General features: G+C 36.7%; 1 protein-coding gene across 1 annotated transcript in view; it reads left to right on the top strand.

Moving 5' to 3' along the window:
• GRM1 (glutamate metabotropic receptor 1) overlaps positions 1 to 18,826 on the top strand; it is a 99,585-nt gene that overhangs the window by 69,333 nt on the left and 11,426 nt on the right. The window lies entirely within an intron of this gene.

Genomic DNA, 18,826 nt, shown 5'->3' with positions numbered 1-18,826 from the left:
ACATCTCTAAATAGTTTTCCTTCATTTCTCCCATGTTTTTTAAAATTCATTTCTTAAGCATTTCTAGCCTTCTGTTGCAGTAAGTATAGAATCAAAGATCTGCTTCACTTTCATCCCTTTGAAGGAGGAGGAGCATGAAGCTGCAGCCAGCTGAACACATCTTCATTCCTGCTAGAAGCGCAGTCTTCATTCTGTCAGTGACTTTTTCATTCACATGCAGCCTTCCCCCTGAGGATATTGGAGGTTCTATAACACATTGGGTTTCTAGTGAGAGATACAAACACTAGTTCTAGATTATGCAATAATTGGGGATAGCCTTTGATGTATTTTTACCATTCTGTACTCTACCAGTGGTAAGACATGGAAGAGAAGGAAATCAAGCTCCAGGGCAAATTACTGCTTTAAAATTTTACAACAAAGTACCAAACTTGCCCTGAGATAAGGCCCCCTAAATCTTATTCACTGAATTAAACTCATTTTGTAAAATAGGTTACATCATGGTGCACATAGGTTATTTCTACTCAATCACAATCAGAGTGGTTTCTTAGTAACCAAACCTTCATAGAACAAAATAAAGAAGATGAACCCCCAATATGAACATGTGATGAACAAAGTCTAGATGATTGCTATTCTGGAAATTTCTCAGTAGTTTAGACAAAGATATAAGTACTTTGCCTTCTCTTGCCCAATTCTGCTTTGAGAAGAAGCATATGCTAATTTTCATGCCTGATCTCTTTCAGGGTCTCATGGAAAAAAATTCATGTAATAGGTATACTTTTTTAAATGACACAGATGTTTGAAATTCTAAAGGTAATAGATCCACTAAAAATTTGACAACTTTTTCCACTATATTTTGAAATTTACTCTAGGAAATAGTCCTTCAAAAGTGAATATTTTAATACCAAAAATTAGAACATATACTTCGTTATGTAACTACTCTGTCCACCTGAGCCAGTCAGAAAAGGGGAATGAATACTATTTTTCCTCATTTGTAGGTTGTAAAAACTAAGTTGTTTTGAATTTGTGTAACTTTTAAATGAAGTTCTGCTTAGCCATTCTTTGCCTAGGTATCACTGATGGAAAACTTTCCATTTTACATTAAGTCAAAAAATCACAATGCTTTGAAATTCTGAGTTTCATATCTTTGTGAAGAAGAAACACAAGCATCTTTTATAAAAAAAATAAATTTGAAGCTCAGTGATAGAATCTTAGTGACAATATCTTTGAAATGTGTAAAGTTACTGTCATTTCATGTAAAAATATTAAGTCAAGTTGTGTCAATGTTGGGGATAAGGACAATATTTGATGCCTACGTCTTGCCACATAGATTAAAATTCTTCATGGCATGTTAATAACACAAGTGCTTAGTCACATTTTTCCCTTGTCCTGTTATTTTGTTGTTGTTGTTATTGTTTTGTGCGAGCTAACATTCCCTCAGAAATAATTTCTGATGTAGAGTTACCAACAAGCATGGAAGCAAAAAAAAGGGCCATCAAATGAGGGCTGGGAAAAACCAAACCATTACCCACAGAGCCCATTTGTAAAATGACATTGAAATCACTTTCTTAATGAGGGAAGGAATGGGAGAAAATAAAATGAGAGGAAATAAGATACTCTTGGATGTTTGTGGTGCTGAAGCGATTCCCTTTACAGCATCATATTTGATTTTGGAGTGCTCCTTTCATCATCATCAACTATAATCCAGTTCCATGTTTCTAACTTTCCTGCCTTTATTTTAGTTCTTCAGAAACTTCTGTGTGTGATTTTTCAGTCATGACTCATTTCTGAAAGCTGTTCTTCTAACCATTTAGTGGGAAGAGGGAAACTATAGGATTGAGATATCCTGTGTTGGTGCCCAGGAATATGCCATTTTAGAAACTCTGCTGTGGTTCTATGTATAGATGGATATGGCACCTATCCAAGAGAGTTATGACTAAAGAATGTTCAGTGCTGGCTGCCAGGATGATTCAGAGTGAGCTGGTGTTTCGTTAGCCATGCTTAACACTTCTCCAGAAGCCAGACATCACTGCACTTTCCCACGACCTTCCAGCACCTGGATGCCTTTCCTTACACTCTGAGAACATCCTTCACTGGTAGAAATTTCATCTGGAATATGGTTTGGAAGAGAAAAAAAGTTCAATTTAAATGAACAAGATTAGTCTTCTAGGACACACTGGATTCACCAATAAATTGAACTGTTTAGCTGTAGTTTATCAAGCATTATCATCATAATATATTTCTAATTAACAACTATAGCATGTAACTTTCTAAATAACATGCAGGTTCTTCCATGTGCATTACACAAGTGAGATGACTGGTGGAAAATATTTGGGATCAAGTGTCTATTAAACCTATTCAGAGGTTAACTCATTTTTAGCCTTCATTCTGCTATATTGCTTCTGTGTGATTCCATAAGACTACAGTTTTAAAATACAGCAGTAACCTCAGTGCCAACATCATTACTTTTATTCTTGTCCTTTTATGTTTTCTGGTTTGCCTCCAAAGTTATAAAAATCACAAACAATCCAATATTTTCCACAGCACTAAAAACTAACAGTTTTACCAACTAAAGCAAGAGGCTGAAAACTCTGGAGAACATATCGTGCAATGAGCTTATTACCATTCTGGATGTGCAGTTTGTACGTTTATAGTGCATTGAGAGTGTTCAGCAGGCTGCACATGCAGCTATAAACACAGAACAGATGCGATAATGAAGAGCTTCCGATTAAGCTATTTGTTGAAATATTGTCTGGAGGAATTTGAAATTCTGAAAACATTCTGGTTGATAGCATGTTTCTGAATACAAGGGTAAGATGATGCTACATGGCTGTTTTTTGAAAAGTTTGCTTCATTTTTTTATTTCCTCCACAATCAAAGATCTAACACAATCAATGATTTGGGAATTTGTTTCATGTTGTCTGACATGTTATACAGGAGGAACTTAAAAAATAAGTTGTATGTTTGACTTACATGAGCTATTTACAGTTAGACATCTTAAGGCATAGTCTTATCATGGAAAATCAACTGAGGCATCATTGATTTTGTCACCTCTAATTTATTTAGCTATTTTTTTACTATACTTGAATGGAAAACTGTTCAAATCTAAACTAATGTAAAACGACTTTCAAAAGAGTTTCAAAACTCTCTTCAGTTGTCATAGAAAAAAAGCAATCCACAGATATCCATAGGGAAATAGACAAGTGGTTGGCCTTAGAAGATGTTTTTGGTGTGAGAAATTGTACTATAGTGATTTCATTTCACATATGGAAATTATTCAGAAACATTAATATATGTTTGAGTCACCTCATGCAATACAGAATTGATAAGGCTGTTAGAAATAGGAGTGGAAATAAAAGTATGCAGCCTCATATAAACCAACGAAACTACTCTTTATCTGTTTGGGCTTCTATGGTAAAATTTCAAACACTTGGTAGCTTAATCAACTGACATTTACGTATGGAGGCTGGAAATGTGAGATCCAGTTGCCAACTTCTGCTAGGAATTGTCCCCTTGGGTTGCAAGCATTTGCATTCTTGCTGTGTACTCATATAATGTCTTGTCTGTGTGAGAGGAACAAAGAGAGAGGGATATAGAGAGAGAGATGAAGAGACAGAATAAGCATGTTGCTCATGTATCTTATGAAGACATCAAACCTATTACAGAGAACCCATGTCTATGACCTCATCTAAACCTTATTACCTAATTGTCTTAATTATCCATCTTAAATATAGTTTCACTAGGATTTAGGGCTTCACCCCTTGAATTTGGGGACAGTGAGATGACTGAAACGTTCAGTTCATAGCAAAGTTTGTCATTGAGATAGAAACCAAGATTTGGGTAGAAGCTGTGCTGCAAGACATTGATGAGTTTGGCATCAAAATAAGAAGTGTAGACATTCTAGAAGGAGGTTGAGGAAGAGGATATGATTTTATAGAAGACAGGATTAAGAAAAATCATAATATCTGGACAAGAGCCAACAGGAACATTTGTATATATAAAAAAGATCATGTGATTCATGCTGGTAAAGCTTTATCATTTTAGTGGAGTGTTAGTACATGACATATGTGGCTGGCACTGGTTCTAACTCAGCTAATGTGTGTAATTCTGGAACTTAAGACGAAGTCAGGACATGAACTTATAACATTTAGAATTAACATCCACCCAAAAATATTATTGCTGATTTTCACTGATCTCTGGACTAAGAATATTGAATATACATTCAAGGACAAATGAAGAAAGTCTTGCAAATGAAGTGTGTATTTCTAGAATTCTCAGTTCCCAGAAGACTTTTCTGCCCATTTAAATGAGGGTCATTTAAAAAGTGGTACTGTGTATCAAGAGCCAGAGTCAGCCAGGAACAAAGCCGGTATATTTATTTCAAGGACTGGAGAGATCCTTGTATCGCCACCTGATCTCAGTCAGGACGCCTAAGCACCAGCATCAGGATTATTGGTTTGGGAGAAAGCCTGTGTCTCCCCAAAACAAACTCAAATGCCTCAAGTCTGGAAAGACAAAACACTTCTTCATCAGTTAAAGGTACCTTAGGTCCAACTTAGAATGAACTTAGGCTGGTCAGTGAATTGTGTTTGCAGGAGGCCTCAGCTATGCATGACCATGTAGAGAGGCTCCAGGCTCACAGGAGAGGAGGATGAATCACCTCAGGATGATGGGAGAAGCACAACTTTCTTCCTATCTGGTGTACCAACTTTCTGGTCACCGCTGTTTCCTTGTATTATTATTGTTATTATTAACTAGCACACATTCAGCAAATAACACAGATGTGACTTTCCCTATACTCACACTATAGATGATACTATAGGTTTAGGAGAATGGAATTCTTTTTTTGAGGCAGATCACATCTATATTTCTTTTATCTTCAAAAAGCTTGTATGATTTACACACATATTTAAGTCTTTAAGCTTGATATCACCATATGGCATAATTTATAGTTTGTAAACTGAATTCTGAAATATTCTCATATGATCATCTATAATCACTCAAGGTAAACACATTAATCACCCCACTGTGTAAATAAAGAAATATAGGCTTAGAAAGCTCAAGGCTTTTTTTATGAGAAAAATAAATGGGACTAAAATAACTGTTTTTGCAATGCCACTCTAATGGGTCCTTGTGTCTCTTAATAATAAATTCATTCATCAAATGAAATGATGAGTCAAAGCTTGCCCTCACAGGGTTGACAGTTTAGTGGTAGCAAACCTTGTTATGAGAAAATTGGGCTATAACACAGTTGCAGTCTAACGTAATTCCTCATGTGGATGGGTATCTTCAGCCAGATATATTCATAGTCAGGGTGAATTAAACAGTGGAAATTTATTTTTCACCATCCTGGAGATTTGGAAGTCTAAAATAAGGGTAACACTGTTTTGGGGTCCTGGTGAGGTCCTTCTTTTTGTCTTGAGGTAGCCATCTTATTGTTGTATCCTCACATGGCAGCAAAAGGGTAGAGCTCTTGAGGACATTGATATCATTTTCAGTTGATGGCTTAATCACCTCGCAAAAACACTTCTCCCAATTATATCAGATTAGGACTTGACATGAATTGAGGGCAGGGCACAAATATCAAATTCATTGTAGATATCTCTTGACTCGTTTTTTCCAGACTACTAGTTCACAGGCAAATTGTTTAACTTATTTGTATGTGATTTATAAAATGGAATGATAACAATACTTGCCTCATAACATTGTTGGAAGTGTTAAAACAGAAAATGCCTATACATAATACAGCGTAGTGCCTGGTTTGGAATAAAGTTGTAATTGTTGTTAGCTAGTGACTTTAAAATTGTGAAAACATCAGATGGTACAAGGGAACTTCTATACTAACACAAAGCTATTTCACCTTAGGTAGAGTTTCAGAAAGTAAAAATAGGTATTATCGTTATCAGTTCATTATGTTTACAGAGGTAAAACAGTTGAATGCTTGTGGAGTGTGGAGGCAAGTGTGGCTCCACAGGCGATATATGTGAGGAAGGACCCTCTTTCTGTCATGTTTGGCAATCTAAAGAGGCTTGGCCCCGGCCAAGGAAACATGAAGTCATTTGTACTTCATCTGCTATCTTGGTGCTGGTGTGAAGTGTTATCTGCTCCAAAGAGAAACTGGCCTAGTGAACAACTGGCTCATAAAGTTGGTCCAAGGGCACAGGCACTCCGTGTTTACAGAATGAAGAGCATATAAAGGCAGTGCCAGTGAGTTTGGAGGCTTGGATTAGGGAGTCATGGTAAATAGAATTCTTTGTGACTTTTAAACGTCCACTTAAATTAGCCTAGGCACAAGGGGTGGGACACACAATATAAAGAAATATGGAAAATGGTATCAGGTAGCTCACGTGAATGGGCCCAGAGTGCTTTTGGGACTTGCAGATAACAGAGCTCCTGAATACGAAGGCTCTAGGTCTCTTTGCCTCTTCTCTCTCTCTCTCTCTGTCTCTCTCTCTCTCTCTCTCTCTCTCCCCCTCCCCCTTCATCCCTCTTACCGGATTTCTTTCACCGTTTCTCAGGCACTTCCAGAAATTGGAAGGTCATCATTCCACTTCTAAGTTGATGTGTTATTACATATCTGGCTACCCAAGGAAGACTGTCAATGTACTGCATCCCCCAGTTTTACCTACCACAGGAAGACACATTGCCAATGGGGTGCTTGGGAAAAAACTCTGTGGCTCAAATATAGTGTTTGTTATTAAGGTCTGATATGCATAGACAATTAAATGCAAAAGTCAAGGACAGATTTTTGGCATGTTTATGTAGATTTCTGGCTAAAAAATGTTTCTCAGCTGCTTCAGGATGAAGAAAGAGAACAAAAGAAAGTTTGTCAGTTGGTTTTGCTTCCTTTTGTTTTATAAGGAAAACAGATCACTGGAACATTGTCTTCTGCGTCGGCCAAAACACAACATCAATTATGGCCAACAGTAAAATGTTGATTCTGAGCATTGTTAATAATGGTTAGTAGAATGGAAAAAGAAAGTTAATGCATACTTGGTTAACCCCCAAATTTGTCCATGCTTAGTTTTTAATTCAAGGAGTAAGAGAAATCTCCTTTAGTTGATAGCAATTAGTATCTCTGTGCATATGAACTTCAAGACACGAGAGGACCTGACAGTTAACATAATCAGGCCCCATCCCCAGGTGATATGGCCAAAGGCTCTGTCAAACAATGAATGATCTGTGACTATTTTAAAGTGCATAGCATGTGAGTGAAATTGACATCTTTTTGTCTGTGATTATTTATAGCCCCGACTATATTCCTGTTCCACTATTGCCTTTTATTTCTTATTTATTGAATTCTTTTACTTCTTATTTATTGAGTTTATTTAGTGAAGCTCTGTGCCTTTGATTATAATACAAATTAGCAACATGTCATCTCAAAAACATAAATAAAAATGGAAAAAATGAGAACTGATACTGCAGAAAACAATTTTAGCAAAAACAGTTTTAATGACAGTAGAATTGATAATAAATTCCTAAGATTTTTTTCAATGTATAAAAAGTAAAACTAAGAAGTACCTTTCCTTCTCTTGCTTCCTAGTTATAAGAACTTCAAGGTTCTTCAAAAGCCTCATACATTTAAAAAATTGTAGGTTTAATTTGGTGCAGAAATTTCAAAATCCATGGAGATTTTTCACACTAGACATTTTTCCATGAAATTTCCTCATGTGTATGGACTTCAAAGGATTTGGCACTGAAATAAATACATCAGTAAACCTCATTTCTATAACTTTTTCTATTGCCTTCAAGTGTAGTCAGTTTCCAGGCTCCTTAAAAAATTGCCTCCCAAAACTGGGAATTGATTTGTTTTTCTATCTGATCAAACTTAACATATTTCTTGCATATTTTGGTTGGGTATGGAAAGAATAACAAGAAAAATGTTAACAGGAAAAATAATATACCTAGATGAAGAAAGTTCCATTAAAGAAATTATAGTACTGGGACTGGTGTGGGGGTAGAAAAAGGAGAAGGGATATCCCCAGACTTCTCTGAGATGTTAGCCATTGATTCTTGGTAGTGTCTTATGTTAAACATTTCAATATTTCTAATCCAACCCTTCATTTGAAAAATATGTGGATAAACTACTATTTATAAACTATGGGTGATTTATTTATGAAGAAAATAGTGTGGTCTGTGTGCTCACAGAAAAAGCAGTAAATGAAGTAGAGGAAAATCAACAAGACATGGGCAATGACAGTAAGGAGTATGAACTTCCACGACCAAGGGCATAAAGTGTGTCCTGGTATCACACAAGGTGTCCTTCACTATAGACCTGAGGTCAGGAAATTGTAAAACCTATGAGAAATATTTTCCAACTGGACCAAAAGGGGTGAGTCTTGAACTCTGGTCATTGGTTCTTTTCATCTTGACAAAGGAATCGCTTAAGACAGTTCGGTAGGCTAAGGACCGTAGATTACTAAACCCAAAGCAGGTTTCAGTAGGCTTCTTCATTTAGCTCCAATGCAGAAAGCCAGAAGTTATGTCAGCACTGATCTTAAAATGCCATCACTTTTCTATGGTGGGTTAATGGCCTGAGCCAAGGTTTGTAAAGTGTAGAGATGTAGCAACGGTGACTCATTCATTCCATAAATGGTTAAAGCACCTGGTATCTGCCAGCCAATGAGGCAAGTAGAGTGAACTACAGGTGTGAACGAAACACACCTTTGTGGTCTGCCTTTATGGACAACAAGATCTATCCAGACAACTGGCACTTGGAAGAGTGTGCGTTTCAAGGACAAATAGAAGCTGTCACGGGCGTGTTGTGAGAGGTGTCTACCCAGCGCTAGGATGTTGGGATGTTTCCAGGAAGCACTGTATACCCTAGGGTTTGGCCAGGAGAAAAAGAGGTGGTGGTGTAGAGCAGTGGGAATCGGGTTGTAAGGGTTCTGGGAAACACTCAACACTTCTGGCTGAAGGAATTAGGGGCGATTCCAGGGTATCAGAGCAGAAACTTTTATGAACTGGATGAGTCAGCTAAAAACAGATTATGTAGGGCCTAATTAGGGATCCTAAAAGTTTGGACCTCACCTTCTGCACAATAGGAAGATACTCAAATGAAAAAGCAGTTCACTATGCTGGTGAACATGTGGGTTTCTGAATCATCCTGTGACAACAGTAGATAAAAGAGACTGGGGCCTCAAGGAAAAGTTGGTTGCAAGGGGAGCAGGGTGTTAATGTTTAGGGTGTTAACAGCTAAAGGTGGAGAGTAAGTACAAATACTTCAGAGGCAAAATCAAAATGAATGTTGCTCAAGCATGGCACGACAGCTCAATTGGCTAATCCTCCTCCTGCAAGTGCTGGGATCCCGTATGGATGCCAGTGCATACCCCAGCTGCTCTACTTCCCATTCAGTTCCCTGCTTGTGGCCTGGAAAAGCAGCAGAGCATAGCCCCAAACCTTGGGATCCTGTATCCACCCAGGAGACCTGAAGAAGCTCCTGGTTCCTATCTTCTGTTGTGCTCAGCTCTGGCCATTGTGGTGTTTTGGAGAATGAACCAGTAGATGGAAGATCTTTCTGTCTCTCTTTTTCTATGTAAATTTACATTTCCAATAAACATAAGTAGATACAAAGAAAGGTAATGATGTTCACAAAATTCTCTTTTAAAATCTATGCAGAGGGGCCTGGCGTCATGGCCTAGTGGCTAAAGTCCTCGCCTTGAACACTCTGGGATCCCATATGGGCGCCGGTTCTAATCCTGGCAGCTCCACTTCCAATCCAGCTCCCTGCCTGTGGCCTGGGAAAGCAGTCGAGGACGGCCCAAAGCTTTGGGTTCCTGCACCCGTGTGGGAGACCCGGAAGAAGTTCCTGGTTCCCGGCTTTGGATCGGCACACATCGGCCCGTTGCGGCTCAGTTGGGGAGTGAATCATCAGATGAAAGATCTTCCTCTCTGTCTCTCCTCCTCTGTATATCCGGCTTTCCAATAATAATAAATCTTTAAAAAAAATAAATAAAAAAAATAAAATCTATGCAGAGTAAACAAAAACAAATAGAAGTAAGTCTTCACCTTGAGATTTCTGCACTCCAATGCCTAAAAAAACTAATTAAAGCATGCATATTAATAAATTAATTATAATTGGTTAGTAAAATGGACATGCTGATCAACATGGGAATAGTCATCAAAATAAATTGCGTAAGTAGCTACAGACCTCTTGAAAATGATGTGGGTGAAGGCTGTTTAAAAAACTGAAGTCTAAGTGAGAAGGCAAATCCTAGGCTTAAAAGAAAGAAACAAACTGTATTTTTTGGTCTGTTTGTTTAATTTTTACTTTATTATTTTTATTAAAAAGGGAGATTTACAGAGTGAAGGAGATAAAGAAATAAGATCTTGTATCCATCCTCTGATTCACTTCCTAAGTGGCTGTAACGGCCAAAACTGAGCCAATACAAAGCTTCTTCCTGGCCTCCCCCAAAATATCTTTTCAAAGTCTTTGATTTAACTTTTCATTTTTAAGATGGAATCTTTTGATAAAGGGAGAATTTAATTTACCAAAATCCAATTTACAAATGTTTCTTTTACAGTTGGTTCTGTTAGTACTCCGTGCAGGGCATATTCTCTTATCACAGATCACAAAGGCTTTCTATATTTTCTTCTAAGAGTTTTATGATTTTGACATTTATGTTTTACACATCTTATAATTTGACTTTCACATTTATTACAGCTTAAGCAACTTTTATAAATGGCATAAAGAGTGTTTCTTAATCCAGTGTACTATAGCAAAATACCATACGCTAGGCGGCTTATAGTCCATTGACGTTTACTTCTCATAGCTTTGGAGGCCATAAGTCTGAAATTGGAGTGCTGACTTAGGTGTGTTTTGCTGATGATTTTCTTCTGGGTAATAGACTATCAGTAGCCTCACACAATCAAATCCAAAGGAGACTTAAGTTCTTTGAGGATCCTTATAGTAACAGCAGTATACTTCACAAAAATTCTACCATCATCGTGTAATTACTTCTCAAGACCCCTTGTTCTAGTATCATCACATTAAGGACTAGGATTTCCACATGTGAATCGTGGGTAGGTTCAAACATTTAGTTCGTAAAGTAACAGATTAGAGTTCATTGTATGTTTTCTTTAAATCTCCATCTTTCCAAGATAAGCTTTTAAAAAGCCCTTGCCTCATTGAATGGCAGTGGTACTTTGGTCCAACGTAACTGAGTACACATGTGTAAATCCAATCATGAATCTTCTATTCCATCTAATTGATGCACTCATCTATATGTCTTCAAATTTCGTACTGTAAATTTACTAATCTAATCTATTTTGTCTGCAGTAATTCTAGAACATCCTGTTTCTATTTGAAATTGTGTCATTACGTATGACAGAAGGTTGGACACCAGTCTTCTGAAGACATTTCCTTTTATTCCATGTTTCTGAGAAATTTGTAAGGAGCGGACATTGAGCACTGTTAGGATTCTTTTTTCTGTGCCAGCTCAAAGGGTCATATTATTTTTATTTACTCTGCTGGCGTTGGAAATATGAGGAATAATTATCAGATATTAATTGAACCTTGAATTTCTGACCTAAACACTTCTTTGTGCTCCTCACGTCTCTATATTTTGTGAAGCATAGAACTGACTTTTTCAGATATTGGTATGGCTAAGGGAGTCTAATGATTAATATTTGCATGATACATAATTTTTGGTCCCTTGATTTTCAGCTCTTTGTAATTGGTGTTTAAGGTAATAGTCTCATAAATTCCACTGCAGTCAGTCTGATAATATTTGCCTTATTTACCATATGCATCTCATTTGCATTGACTGTAATTGCTAACACAATTGTATTTATGTCTACAAGTTAGCTATTTTCTGCTTGTAACACTTTTTAATGTTTTGTTGTTTCTTTATTTTGAATAATCCAGTATTTTAATTTTCAATGTCCATGATATTTTTGTTGCTTTCATATTCTTTCATCCTTCTTGTTAAAGTTACCATAGAGATTAGAGAAATACATTTCTTAATCTTTTATGATCTACAAGTAATTAGTGGCTTTACTGGTTTCCAAACAATGCAGGACTCAGAAAACACATAGATATCCAAAGTCAATTTTCTGCTTTTTCCTCATGGAGTTAAATTCTAAATATATTTTACATCTTAATTTTACACTGTTGTTATTATTTTATAGCACTAATAACTTACTCCTTAACTTATAATTTGCACCCTAATAAGCTCCTATAGGCTGAAAATGCACTTAATAAATTTGAACTGTTAAACATCAAAACATTCTCTAGCATATCTTAAATATTCCCAGGATACTTATATTAACATAAAAGTTGGACCAAATAATCTAACACAAAGCATATTTTGTAATAGGCTGCTAAATGTATCGTGTACACACACACACACACAGACATTGCAAAAACAATGTGATACATCAATACCAATATCTGAAATATGCTGGCAATACGATACCCTGTAGAGTATCAGTGGTATCTCTCATGATTGCAGGCTGACAGGGAGATGTGGCTCACTATTGCTGTCCAGCAACATGAGAGAGCATCATAGTGTACCATGCTAGCCTGGAAAACAATTTTTTAAAAAAAGGTGTAGTGTTTACTGAATTCATGTCACTAATGGTAAGCGGGAGCATTGTAAGTCAGGAAACATTCTCACTTGCTTACATATCCCCGCATGCTTTCCCTTTGTGCTATAATGTACTGATGGACAGAGATGACTCAAGTGTGAATTATAGTGTGCTGTATCCCCTCATTTCCTATTCTAATACAGCAATCTATGTTCTGATCGCTTGCCTAGACCTCTCATTCTTAAAATGGTTCTAATCCCAATTGTGATTGCTAAGGCTTCTGAAATCTCAACCAACTTCATCCTGGCTTTCAGCAACGTTTTGTTCAGTTTTGTCTCGTGGCTTGGGGCATCCTAAAATTGCCAACACTCCCTGAGGGAGCTGCCAATTGTTGATGTCGTAGATCCCTCACCCACCACTTTTTCCAGAATCTTGACTTTTTACATCCAGCTTTCTTGCAGAGCTTGAGCTGGAATTTGGGGAGGTCTAAAGCTCTTCTTTTTCCTTGCCTTTTTATTAAGATCTCCTGCTTGAATTCTCACTCTGCTGGTCTGTAACAAGCATCATCAACTGTGCTGTGGGAAAAATAGCTTCAGGATGATCTGCTCGCCACTTCGATGATCTCTTGCTGCTGACTTACTGGTCTCTTAAATTCTGGTTGTCTTGGCAGTATTCCAATGTCTTCAAGCATTGTTTTTTCTTTTTATCCTCTGATTTTCACCCTTCTCTTTCATTCTAGAAACCAGTGGGATAGTTACTTTGCTACAAGGTATTATATCTTATGTGGAAAACAAAAGCCTTCTTATACCATTTTAATTTCTTGCCTTCACCTTTCTCTATAGGCTATTATGTGACTATGATTTGTTTTAGGGCTATGATAGCCATACTTCAACGACTGTGATAACTGTCTATGAAGTTCTTCTTTTCAGGTTTGATGGGTAGTGGTCTGAGGGAATTAATGTTTCTGCTTAAAGAGATACGATGGAATAAAATGAACCTTAATGAGAACATGTGCAATATTATAGTTAAACTCTAGATAGAAGCAAGGTTTCCAAGATGAGGTGTCCATAGTGCATGGATGCTGCAGAGGATCTTGGTCCTTTGGCCAAGAACATGGCATTCTTGTGCCAGGTGTTGGCAAGAGTGGCGACTTTTGGGGTTTTTTTCAAAGGAGCCTACTTGTTTAATGTAAATAATAGAAAGTCTTAATAACTTTTCTGTAACACAAAGTAATGTTTTACTGTGATGTTATGGATGTACATAATATATGTATAACAAAGCAGCAGGTGCCTCCTTAAAAAATATTGTAGTTAGTGCAATAACCAAGAATTTCAGAATCCTTACCAAATTTTCCAGGTTTAAGTCCACTTTGGTTTTTATGGTTTTATCAATTTTAAGCCTTTTGTCTAAGTAATGATTAGCTTTTAAAACACCCTGAGGTGAAATTCTTAGCTTTTGGCAAGTTGCTTTCATCTTCTCTTTCCCTCTGTCATAAATAAAATAAAATTAAATGCACACACTCACTCACCTTACTTTGCAGCTTTGCCAAAACCCCACGTCAATCTGGAAACACACCAGGATATTTTTCTCTTTTTGTAGAAATGGAGCTGACATTCCCCCCCTCGTTTTGAGCTTTTTGTTTAAGATCTCACCAAATGAGAACATTCATTTAAGATTTTCACGCTATAAAACAATTTATGTGTGACATAAAGGCAAACTACACTCTTCTACATAAATCTGATCATGTGTGTGAAACAGAGATAGTGTGTACCGTCCACTGCAGTGCAATCAGTGTTCATGAACTTGATCAACATGTTGGAATCATAATGCAAAATTTGTGAAGACTAAGTGTGTTTTACACTGAAACAACCTAAATTTGATCAAAGTAACAGAAGCAAGAAAAATAGAAGTAGGAAAACCTTAACAACATAATTTTCCAGCTAACATTTAACAAAAATTAAGTACTAAAGAAATATTTTTTCTTCCTGGTAGAATAAAGTAGATTCTTACAGAATGGAATGGTTACCAAAAACAGTGAAAAAGGCAACATAAAAGGGGAAGCAAATCTGTTTATATTAGTAGGGCGCTGCTTAAATGATGACAATGAGAATAAAACTTTTGAAACACAAGGAGATGAGTAGGTGATTTGCACTTGCTTTTCTGTGGGGGAATTTGTCAGTTCTGGGCACTGAATGGAGATGGAGTCTATTTGTTAAAGCAGAAAAGACACAGGGAGTTGAGAAGGCAGAATAAACTTTATGCATAACAAGAGCTGGGCGAATAAGTCTAAGACTATAGAGGCTTGCACACAGCGCCTGCTTCTCCTGTGAAATATTTGCTGATGTCTGCATTCTAATGGGTCAGAAAGGTTATAAATAGACTGCCAGTCTCTGACATACAGGATTCTCATGGAGTTCTGTGGTAAGAAGACACGTGTGCTCTAAGAGAGAAACTGCAAAAACAGTTTCAGTGATCACATGAGACAGTGGAGACTCCAAGGCACACAAACATGTGGTCAAGGTTCCCCATCTACACATTTGCCAAATGCTGAGTTGGATGGGGCAGGGAGCCAAAAGGCTGGTTAGTAAATTTTTGGAAAGCAGAAGGATGAGATAAAAAGTCACCAGATTAAGCCAATAGTGTACAGTCAGTTCTCTGTTGAAAGTTCTGAAAGGGTATGACCTAGTATAGACTGATCCCTATTAAAATTGTACAACAGCATTGACTGAGCTTAATCACAATTTGGATTATATTGAACTCACTCTGCCTTCTTTCTATCAGAGAAAATGGTAAATCAACTCAGGTGGCAATAACACCATCTTGAGTTCATAAATAATTTTACTTTGGATATGTGGTGCACATTATCTAATGTAACACAAAACGTAGTACTGGATAATATAATAGACACACGGGGGGACAATCTGACAATAAACACAGATCACTGTCAGTGAATGTTTAAAACAAACTCAGTTTTCTGACATTACTAAGTAAAGAAAAACAAGCTTACATTTGAACTTTAGACATCAAAGACATATGGAAAGGTTATTTAATTATTTAATTTTTATGCTTTTCATCTCATTTGAAAAGGAGAGCAGCCGGGAAAAGAGGGAGAGAGAGAGCACAAAACAGAAAGATCTTTCGTCTGTTGGTTACCTCCAGAGTTGTTCACATCCGTTGGGGCTGGGCACGCTGAAACTGGGAGTTTACAAACAGGTCGGTTCTCCAACATAGATAGCAGGAACCTAAGTACTTGAACCATCATCTTCTGCCTTCCAAAGCAGGTGTTAGCAGGAATCTGGAATTCAAAGTGGATTGAGGATTCAAAACCTGGCACTACAATATGGGATGCAATTGTGCCACTGGTGGTTTAACCACTATGCCAAAAATGCACCCCGTAGGAAGTTCATTAGGAAAAAATACCACTACTCAAGGATATCTAAGAATGCCTATTATAGATAGCATTTGTTAAAAATAGCTAATAGTCCATCAGATAGACTGTATTTTTTTAAAAATATATGATATTTAATTAGGTTTAAGTGAATAAAATATAGAATAGTCAACATAAAAGGTCTAATAAAACTAAAAAAGCAAAAATGGAAATTACTGAATGGAAATGTAATGCCATATATACAAGATTTAATAATTTGCTAAGCACCATTACATATTATTTAATTCATATGTACATATTGTAAAATTATTAAAATATGTCAATTGATGATATACACGAAATTTTCTTTTCAAAAGAAGGGGGTTAGTATTGAGGATCATGAAAAAGCCTTCAGAATGTCTTTAATGTTTTTAAAAAGTGATTTTAGCAATGCAAAAAATGAATATTTAATCTGTATTATTAATTAGGTTGAGTTATTAATTAGGTTGAGTTTAAATCATACTCAGTATTCTCTTTTAAGTAGTTGGCTTTCAGATCTTAATAATTAAGGATTTTTGAGAGGAACAATAAAGTATGAAAGACAACACAGCATATATTACAGTGTTGTATTTTGTCAGACACACATATATTAAAAGGAAAAATGTGGCCCGGTGTGCGGTATGGTATTCAAAAGGAATTTGTCCAAATCCTATACTAGAGTGTCTGATTTAATCCCTGGTTCCTCTGCTTCTGACCCTTCTTCCCAATGGTGCCTTGTAAGGCAGCAGAAAGTGGCTCAGATACTGGGGTTTCTTCCACATGTTGAAAAACCAGGAGTGATTTCTTGGCTCCTGGCTCTAACTGTGCCAGACTCAGCTGTTTAGGCTTCATATAGTAAATCAATGGGTGGAAGATTGATAACTCTCTCTCTCTTTTTCTCTATCTCTTTCTCTCTATCATTTTTCTCTGTGTGTATATGCCTTTTGAGTAAAATGAAAGGAGTTATATAATTTTTAAGTGGAAAAACTTCATTTACAGAAGAGCTATAGTCACAGAGGCCATTCTGTGATTTAGTGAGAAAATATTAACAAATGTATATTAGAATTTAGAAACTGAAAATGTGCACTTGGCTTTGGAAAGCGATCAAAGACACAGGTTATCTCATTTATCTATAATAGCAACAACACTCACACCGTGCTTTGTTAATGTTGCTCTGTGCGGTTGCTGTCAGTTTTCACAATTATTTTCGAACCTTGCCACACTGTTACTCCACATGCTGAGCTTTATGTCACTCTCAGACTGTAGACGATAGGATCGCCCAGAGCATTTTTATCTCTATTAAAAGTAGATTTACTTCCAGCTGTATCATGGACATACCACTTTAGTACACTCAGTCAACATTGCAAAGGTAAATATCCCTGCTACCATGCAAGGCCGTTGATGTTTCTTCCCACCAAAAAGAATACTACTTTTTGGAAGGGAACAGGAAACCTAGCTCATTTTCTATTAAAATTGATTAAAACTCTTAGAACAGAAAATGACTAGAGTCAGTAAGTCAACTGCAGTGAATGAAGTTTGGGATACTATAAATGAATCTAATCTTTATAAACACCAAAATTTTCAGTGTCTTGGTGTTTTATCTGTGTATTGGTTTCTTTCTTCTTCAGAAGTATAAACAGTAACAGCTCAAGCTGCAATTGCATTTTTGAAATTTGGAAATATTTTCACACAAACTATCCAACCATCTTTTCTGTGGGGTAACGAACTTGAATTTGAAAGATGTGAGCATATAACCAGAGGGTGCCATAATCCTCCAGGGACTGCATTAATAACAACACACTGAGTCAACCTCATCTGTGACAATTCCTGGAGTTCATGTGAAGAGTAAATCCTGTCCTCAAAAATTTATAGGTGACACAAAGTAAATAAAGTAATACGTTACCACAATGTCATGTGAAGCTAACTACACCTTGCGAATGATTACAGACAACAGCACAGGGAAAGACTGTTTAGGTAATCAGAATGGAAGGCAAAGGCTACCTACAATTCATCAGCATAAGAGTAGTGACTCTACAACAGGAAGAAAGGAGGAACTGGAGGAAGGGAGAGAACAAAAGCGGCATAGAAGAAGAAAACAAAGAAGAGAAGGGGATGAGAGGGAAAGTGGGAGGGGGAGAGAGAAAGATTTCCTTTCACTTTCAGAAGAAATTAAAGAGGAAAATAACTATGTTTCTGGGGTTCCTTTAAATCCAGTTTCTGCCAAAAGATTCAAGTGCAGTTTTGGGACTTATATTTGACAAGACTCCATATGCTACATTTTCCCTCCAAGCTTTTCCTCTGGCTTGCTGAATCTGTGCTTGGTTGAATATGTGGTTTTACAATTGCTAAAAATATACTGAAGTAAAGCTCCTTGGCTCAGTTCTTATGCAGTGGATAAAACTGCCACACGGGCATCAGATTCTCCAAGTCTTGGACTACAACCTTTACTAAAGTACTTCTTTTATAAAAAGCAGAGTCTGTACTCAGAGACCACTTCGTTTTCAGGTCAGCACAGACTGAAATTCAGAGACAAAAAAAAAATGGCACCATCAAGAAAAGGCTCTATTTCTTCCAATTATTTCAATCATTCATTAAGAGGTACTTAAGGTTACTTAGTTATATGCAAAGTTAATCCTTCCAAGGTCCTTATTCCCCAATAACATTGGACCAAGTTCCATACAGAGGACACTCCAAAGCAGAATTCACTACAAAATTTGCTAGGCAGAGCCAAGAGTGTTGAATATACTTTCTGTCTGCATTTATGAGAAATGAAATTGCTTTATATTATTTTACAGATTAAATGTTCTTTCCCATAACATTTTATATAGTGAAATGTACTTTGATTCTACATTATTTCTTTTTACAAATGCTTTCACTGATTCAGCAATCTTTGTC

This window comes from Ochotona princeps, chromosome 1 (assembly GCF_030435755.1).
Source record: "Ochotona princeps isolate mOchPri1 chromosome 1, mOchPri1.hap1, whole genome shotgun sequence".
In the NCBI taxonomy this organism is placed as follows: domain Eukaryota; kingdom Metazoa; phylum Chordata; class Mammalia; order Lagomorpha; family Ochotonidae; genus Ochotona; species Ochotona princeps.
This window is presented reverse-complemented; position numbering and strand designations above follow the sequence as displayed.